Source organism: Onychostoma macrolepis, chromosome 16, assembly GCF_012432095.1.
Source record: "Onychostoma macrolepis isolate SWU-2019 chromosome 16, ASM1243209v1, whole genome shotgun sequence".
NCBI classification, from domain to species: Eukaryota; Metazoa; Chordata; class Actinopteri; order Cypriniformes; family Cyprinidae; genus Onychostoma; species Onychostoma macrolepis.
In genome coordinates this window covers 10786625-10793909 of record NC_081170.1, presented here as the reverse complement: position 1 = coordinate 10793909, position 7285 = coordinate 10786625, and the positions used below count along the sequence as shown (strand labels likewise).

The 7285-nt window shown below is 35.3% G+C and overlaps 2 long non-coding RNA genes across 2 annotated transcripts; both read right to left on the bottom strand.

Moving 5' to 3' along the window:
• Positions 1 to 839: 839 nt before the first annotated feature.
• On the bottom strand, positions 840 to 2782 carry LOC131522162 (uncharacterized). Its single transcript, XR_009266456.1, has 5 exons — positions 2709 to 2782; positions 2517 to 2614; positions 2336 to 2415; positions 2007 to 2102; positions 840 to 1623 (listed from the first exon to the last, which is right to left on the bottom strand). It is a non-coding gene; the product is annotated as an uncharacterized LOC131522162 (long non-coding RNA).
• An 889-nt stretch (positions 2783 to 3671) lies between these two features.
• Positions 3672 to 5047, bottom strand: LOC131522199 (uncharacterized). Its single transcript, XR_009266467.1, has 5 exons — positions 5031 to 5047; positions 4839 to 4936; positions 4660 to 4739; positions 4331 to 4426; positions 3672 to 3947 (listed from the first exon to the last, which is right to left on the bottom strand). It is a non-coding gene; the product is annotated as an uncharacterized LOC131522199 (long non-coding RNA).
• Positions 5048 to 7285: the final 2238 nt, after the last annotated feature.

The window sequence follows — 7285 nt, the reverse complement described above, 5'->3', positions numbered from 1 at the left end:
TATGTTGTAGAAGAAGAAGTTTAAGAATATATGCCAGAGAAAACATGATATTGTATTTAAAATAACATCAGCCAAACACTGTAAAAAAAAAAAGTTGAGTAAACTTAAAATAATAAGGCAACCTATCGCAAGCGCTTTTTTGAGTAAACTCAACAAACAGGGACTGAAGTCCACCCAACTCAAAAGATTACGTTAAGGTTACAAGTTGACACAACATAAATTGTCATGTTTACCTAATGAATTACAGAACTAAATATTTTTTGTTTACTGAACAAATAGGCCTAGACTGATTTATTATATATTATTTAAATAGTCTAATTAAAGAAGAGACCATAACATAGGTCAAATAATTTTTTTATTTAAACATTCTGTGTCCAATGCACAGCAATGACATAACAGTATCAAATATTGCCTTTTAACTTCTTAACATTATACACTGAATTCAATGCATTGAATGTTAAAGAAATCCACAAAACCGGTGTTAATTATACCATACAATGTTAGCTGTCCTGTGACATGAGGCACATTTGCAAATGTACTTAACATTTTGGTAGATTTTAAAGTAACAATTATGTGAAAACTTCTATTCTGCATATTTTAACATCAACCTAAATGTTCCTCAAAAACAATTTGCCATTATATATATAAGAAAAATAAAGCATCCGAGTACACTACAAACCCTACTCAGCAGCTATAAGTACACTGTACTTTTTTCTTGTCAGAACATACACTGATATGCCTGTAATCGAATCTTGACCCAGATCTTTGGAAGTAGAGTGTCTACACAGAAATAAAATACAATTACTTTGTCCAGGAAAAAAAAAAAACACTAGGAGAAACTCCAGCCTGAAGAGATCGTTCACCCAAAAATGAAAGTTTTTTCATCATTTACTCTAATTTACAACTGGAGTTTTTCTAAACCTGACTTTCTTTCTTCTTTTGATCACAGAAGATGATATTGTGAAGAATGCTGATAACCGATCAGTTGAAGGTAGTCACTGACTGGCTGCCACAGGATTAAAATATTATGACAGTCAACCCTTTAGTTGTCAGCTTTCTTCACAATATCTTCTTCTGTGTTCAAGAAAAAGAAAGAAAATCACAGGTCTGGAACAACATGAGAGTGAGTAAATAATGAACTTTCATTTTTGGGTGAATTTTCCCTTTAAGGCAAAGGCTGAAACAATCAAACAAACAAATAAACAAAAACCTTAGCAGTAATTAGCACACTGAATGAAAACAGGTGTTTTTTGTAGTCATTAAGTATAAAAGTATTAAAAAAAAGCCAACGCAAGAACGTCATTTAAGTGGCTTCATCCATTTAGCAAAGTTTGATTTCAATGACTGCACTCTAGCTGAGCAGGTACCACCTAGATCCATGATGACTTCAAAAGTGTACTTCAATTCTTTCAGATATTCCATGTTAAATGCATATAAGAGGCCAAACAAATATGCAAATGCAGATGGAAGATCTTTAATGTCCTCAAGCACAATGGCCTCCTCCAAGATTATGGCCATGTTGATAACAGTGGGCTGCGATGTAACACCGGCAACATCATCTTCCTCCACAGTCAGAATTCCAATCTTTACACCTTTGGTGCAGCAGTTCACAGAATTCGTATCCTGGGAGAATAATGGATGGGAGGTAGGTATTAATGGAAGTGTAAATTTACATATAATAATAATAATAATTACTATTATTATTTAGAGGTGCAACGATGCGTGTATTCGTACAGAATGGTTCACTGGGCAAATTCCAAATGGAAGTGATAATCCCTATGTCCTACTCCTTCAAAAGGTAGAGTCCTTGGAGTGGGGACTTTTGGGTGAGCAGGGCACGTGCCTGCCCTTCCATTGGGAATTTGCCCGTGAACCGTTCTGTACGAATACACGCACTGCTACACCCTATTATTATTATTGTTTGTTGTGTAAATAAACTGAATACATGTAAAATATATATAGTTTACAAATGGATTTGGAAATAGGGTATGAAAATGGTAATTTACCAGGCATATCTTGAGCAAATTTGCTGACTTCTCAAGCAGGAAAAGTAGCAATCCCTCAAGAGCCGTTGTTTTACGATGTTTGGTAATGTCACTCACCTTAAAAAACAAAAACAAAAACAAACAAACATATATTTTGTTTATAAAATCTGCATTTGTTCTTTCTGCTTTAGGAGGTGAAGGTACAGTACACCCAAAAATGATTCTGTCATCTTTTACTCTAACCCACGTTAATCCAAACCCATATAATATAGGACGATGTCTACACGGTCAATGCATTTTTTACATGATAAATAAAATACAGTCGATTATAAAACATGATAACTACGTACCAGTGATTTTATAGAAAAGCTGGATTTATCTGGCACGTCAGCTTTGAAAAGAACTCAATGTGCACAACATCAGAAACACGCTGCAAAATAGATTAGGCCGTCAGTTTGAGAAGAGCAAAACATTAATTATACATGGCAAATAAAATACAGTCGATTATGAAAAATAAAAAAAAGTACTTACTTAATTTTATAGAAAAGCTGGATCGATCAAGCACGACGCCACTCGTCCTTCACGTTAGCATCGACAACCACACAAAAGTGCGCGAAAACAGAAACACGCTGCAAAATAGATTAGGCCGTAAGTTTGAGAAGACCACATTCATTATACATGGCAAATAAAATTGATCGATTATAAAATATTATTACTACATACCAGGCACGATATCACCCCTCATCAGCATCAACTTTTTGAAATCTGCGTCATACAGCCAAGTAGCTGAAGTATCAAAGTGCGCATGCGTTCAAGGTTCAAACTGCGCACGCGCTAACAAGAAACGTTAGAATCAATGAAAACTTAAACTTCTTAGTTAGATCAACAAAATATTGCATGTTTTTAACATTTAAGCAACGAATTTGTTGAATCAACTTAGTATAATGCATGAACACTTCCAATGAAAATATCATAGTTCATTTTACTGTTTTATGTTTATTAGGAGGACTTTTTGAAAGTTGGCTTTTTTACAGTGAACCGGGACCCTGCCAGTTCCAAAGAATTTCTGAAGAACTGAAATTTCTTTCGAATTTAGGAGAAACTACAGATTATTATTGCCAGAGTTTAAAGTAATAGTTACCCCAAAAATGAAAATCACCACCCCCACTGAATGCTGAACATTAATATGCAATCGTGAACCCCCGCCCCCACTGAACGAGACTTTGAAGGGGCCCTGTAGCAAATTCAATGCACAGGGCCCAGAATTCCTAGCAACAGCTCTGTCCCCTATAGATCCTCTGCAGTGAATTGGTGCCACCAGAATGAGTCTAAACTGTAGATAAAAACATCACAATATTCCACAAGTAATTGACATGACTCCAGTCCATCACTTAACTTTATGTGAAGCAGAAAGCTGTGTGTTTGCAAGAAACAAGTCGATATTTTAACTTTAAATCTTCACTTCTGGCCAAAATATAAACCTGTATAGTATAATAATGCTTCAACCAGTGAAAAAGTCCATCCTCTGTTGTCCTCTCGCATCACATACACCAACATTTTGTTTAGAACTGTTTTGGATTTTTATTTTTGCTTGTAAAGGTGCTTGATCTGTGCATATTTCTCTCCTTTAGACTAAACGAGTTAAAATGTCTTCATGGATTTAGCAAAGTTTGATTTCAATGACTGCACTCTAGCTGAGCAGGTACCACCTAGATCCATGATGACTTCAAAAGTGTACTTCAATTCTTTCAGATATTCCATGTTAAATGCATATAAGAGGCCAAACAAATATGCAAATGCAGATGGAAGATCTTTAATGTCCTCAAGCACAATGGCCTCCTCCAAGATTATGGCCATGTTGATAACAGTGGGCTGCGATGTAACACCGGCAACATCATCTTCCTCCACAGTCAGAATTCCAATCTTTACACCTTTGGTGCAGCAGTTCACAGAATTCGTATCCTGGGAGAATAATGGATGGGAGGTAGGTATTAATGGAAGTGTAAATTTACATATAATAATAATAATAATTACTATTATTATTTAGAGGTGCAACGATGCGTGTATTCGTACAGAATGGTTCACTGGGCAAATTCCAAATGGAAGTGATAATCCCTATGTCCTACTCCTTCAAAAGGTAGAGTCCTTGGAGTGGGGACTTTTGGGTGAGCAGGGCACGTGCCTGCCCTTCCATTGGGAATTTGCCCGTGAACCGTTCTGTACGAATACACGCACTGCTACACCCTATTATTATTATTGTTTGTTGTGTAAATAAACTGAATACATGTAAAATATATATAGTTTACAAATGGATTTGGAAATAGGGTATGAAAATGGTAATTTACCAGGCATATCTTGAGCAAATTTGCTGACTTCTCAAGCAGGAAAAGTAGCAATCCCTCAAGAGCCGTTGTTTTACGATGTTTGGTAATGTCACTCACCTTAAAAAACAAAAACAAAAACAAACAAACATATATTTTGTTTATAAAATCTGCATTTGTTCTTTCTGCTTTAGGAGGTGAAGGTACAGTACACCCAAAAATGATTCTGTCATCTTTTACTCTAACCCACGTTAATCCAAACCCATATAATATAGGACGATGTCTACACGGTCAATGCATTTTTTACATGATAAATAAAATACAGTCGATTATAAAACATGATAACTACGTACCAGTGATTTTATAGAAAAGCTGGATTTATCTGGCACGTCAGCTTTGAAAAGAACTCAATGTGCACAACATCAGAAACACGCTGCGAAATAGATTAGGCCGTCAGTTTGAGAAGAGCAAAACATTAATTATACATGGCAAATAAAATACAGTCGATTATGAAAAATAAAAAAGTACTTACTTAATTTTATAGAAAAGCTGGATCGATCAAGCACGACGCCACTCGTCCTTCACGTTAGCATCGACAACCACACAAAAGTGCGCGAAAACAGAAACACGCTGCAAAATAGATTAGGCCGTAAGTTTGAGAAGACCACATTCATTATACATGGCAAATAAAATTGATCGATTATAAAATATTATTACTACATACCAGGCACGATATCACCCTCATCAGCATCAACTTTTTGAAATCTGCGCCATACAGCCAAGTAGCTGAAGTATCAAAGTGCGCATGCGTTCAAGGTTCAAACTGCGCACGCGCTAACAAGAAACGTTAGAATCAATGAAAACTTAAACTTCTTAGTTAGATCAACAAAATATTGCATGTTTTTAACATTTAAGCAACGAATTTGTTGAATCAACTTAGTATAATGCATGAACACTTCCAATGAAAATATCATAGTTCATTTTACTGTTTTATGTTTATTAGGAGGACTTTTGAAAGTTGGCTTTTTACAGTGAACCGGGACCCTGCCAGTTCCAAAGAATTTCTGAAGAACTGAAATTTCTTTCGAATTTAGGAGAAACTACAGATTATTATTGCCAGAGTTTAAAGTAATAGTTACCCCAAAAATGAAAATCACCACCCCCACTGAATGCTGAACATTAATATGCAATCGTGAACCCCCGCCCCCACTGAACGAGACTTTGAAGGGGCCCTGTAGCAAATTCAATGCACAGGGCCCAGAATTCCTAGCAACAGCTCTGTCCCCTATAGATCCTCTGCAGTGAATTGGTGCCACCAGAATGAGTCTAAACTGTAGATAAAAACATCACAATATTCCACAAGTAATTGACATGACTCCAGTCCATCACTTAACTTTATGTGAAGCAGAAAGCTGTGTGTTTGCAAGAAACAAGTCGATATTTTAACTTTAAATCTTCACTTCTGGCCAAAATATAAACCTGTATAGTATAATAATGCTTCAACCAGTGAAAAAGTCCATCCTCTGTTGTCCTCTCGCATCACATACACCAACATTTTTGTTTAGAACTGTTTTGGATTTTTTATTTTTTGCTTGTAAAAGGTGCTTGATCTGTGCATATTTCTCTCCTTTAGACTAAACGAGTTAAAAATGTCTTCATGGATTAGTTTATTACTAAACACTAAGCACTAACCTTCACAAGATGTTAATTGACTGATTGAGTCATGTAGATTACTTGTGGATTATTGTGATGTTTTTATCAGCTGTTTTTTTATCAGCTTTTATCAACTCTCATTCTGACAGCACCCATTCACTGCTGAGGATCCGTTGGTGAGCAAATGATGTGATGCTAAATCGTTTTAATGAAGAAACAAACTCATCCACATCTTGGATGGCCTGAGGGTGAGTCAATTTTATATTTTGGGGTGAACTATTTCTTTAATTTAAAAAAAAGGAAATGGGCTGCCTGAAACAGAAAGCTGTAATGGTATGTGGACTATGTGTAGGAGCCTCTTCTCATCTTACAGAAAGAGCACATGTTCTGAGTTAAGATAGCTGTTTTAACACAAAGGATAGTAAAGTGGGTATGCAAACATTTATGTTTTACTTTGGTCGTGCAATATAAAATTCATGTGTGGCCAAATTTACAATTTAAAATTAGCCAGGTCTTTTTGACATCTTTCATGGGGGATCCATGCACTTTTTTGATCTATTCACCAGTGTTTGATTCTACACTGCTTCAAGATAACTTCCAGGGCTGGGTTTGGGAGTTGACTAAAGCCAGAACAGCTTGAGGTGAAGGCCCATGTGTGGTTGTCTGGAATTGTTCCCAAGATATATGGCTAAAGTTGGGGAGTGTGAGAGGCAGACTGTGTTCTCATTTATCTAAAATGTGGTCCCTGGTGACAAGATCATCCATTTATTATCGTGTCAACAGATAGTATATTAATTCTGCACATCTCTTTTATAATGTGCTAAACAAGTAACATGCACTGGTCAAAAGCATTATACTGACAATGATCTTAAATATTCCTAACAGTCTTCTAAACTCTCTTGTTGTTTTTTCATTGCACAGAAATCTGTGCATTCATCTAAATGCAGCTGGAGCTGAGCAAACAGCACAATGTTGGATATACTGATACACTGTAAAAAGTGATAAGTTGACTTAACTTAAAAAAATTGAGGAAACTCGTTGCCTTAAAATGATGAAGTAAATAATAATAGTAAAAAAAAAGTTAAGTGAACTTGACAATTCACTTAAATTATTATTTTTTAATTATTATTTACTTAATAATTTTAACAAAACATTTTGTTATATATTTTATAACATAGTTGAGAATCATGCTTAAATAAAGTTTAGTGTAAAAAAAAATCCTGAAACCTAAAAATTGATTGGTGATTTAAAAAAAAAATTCATTGTTTTTGCCTTTTTGATGTCTATTCATGCCATTTTTAAGAAAATAGTCCTTAGTCCTAGTGT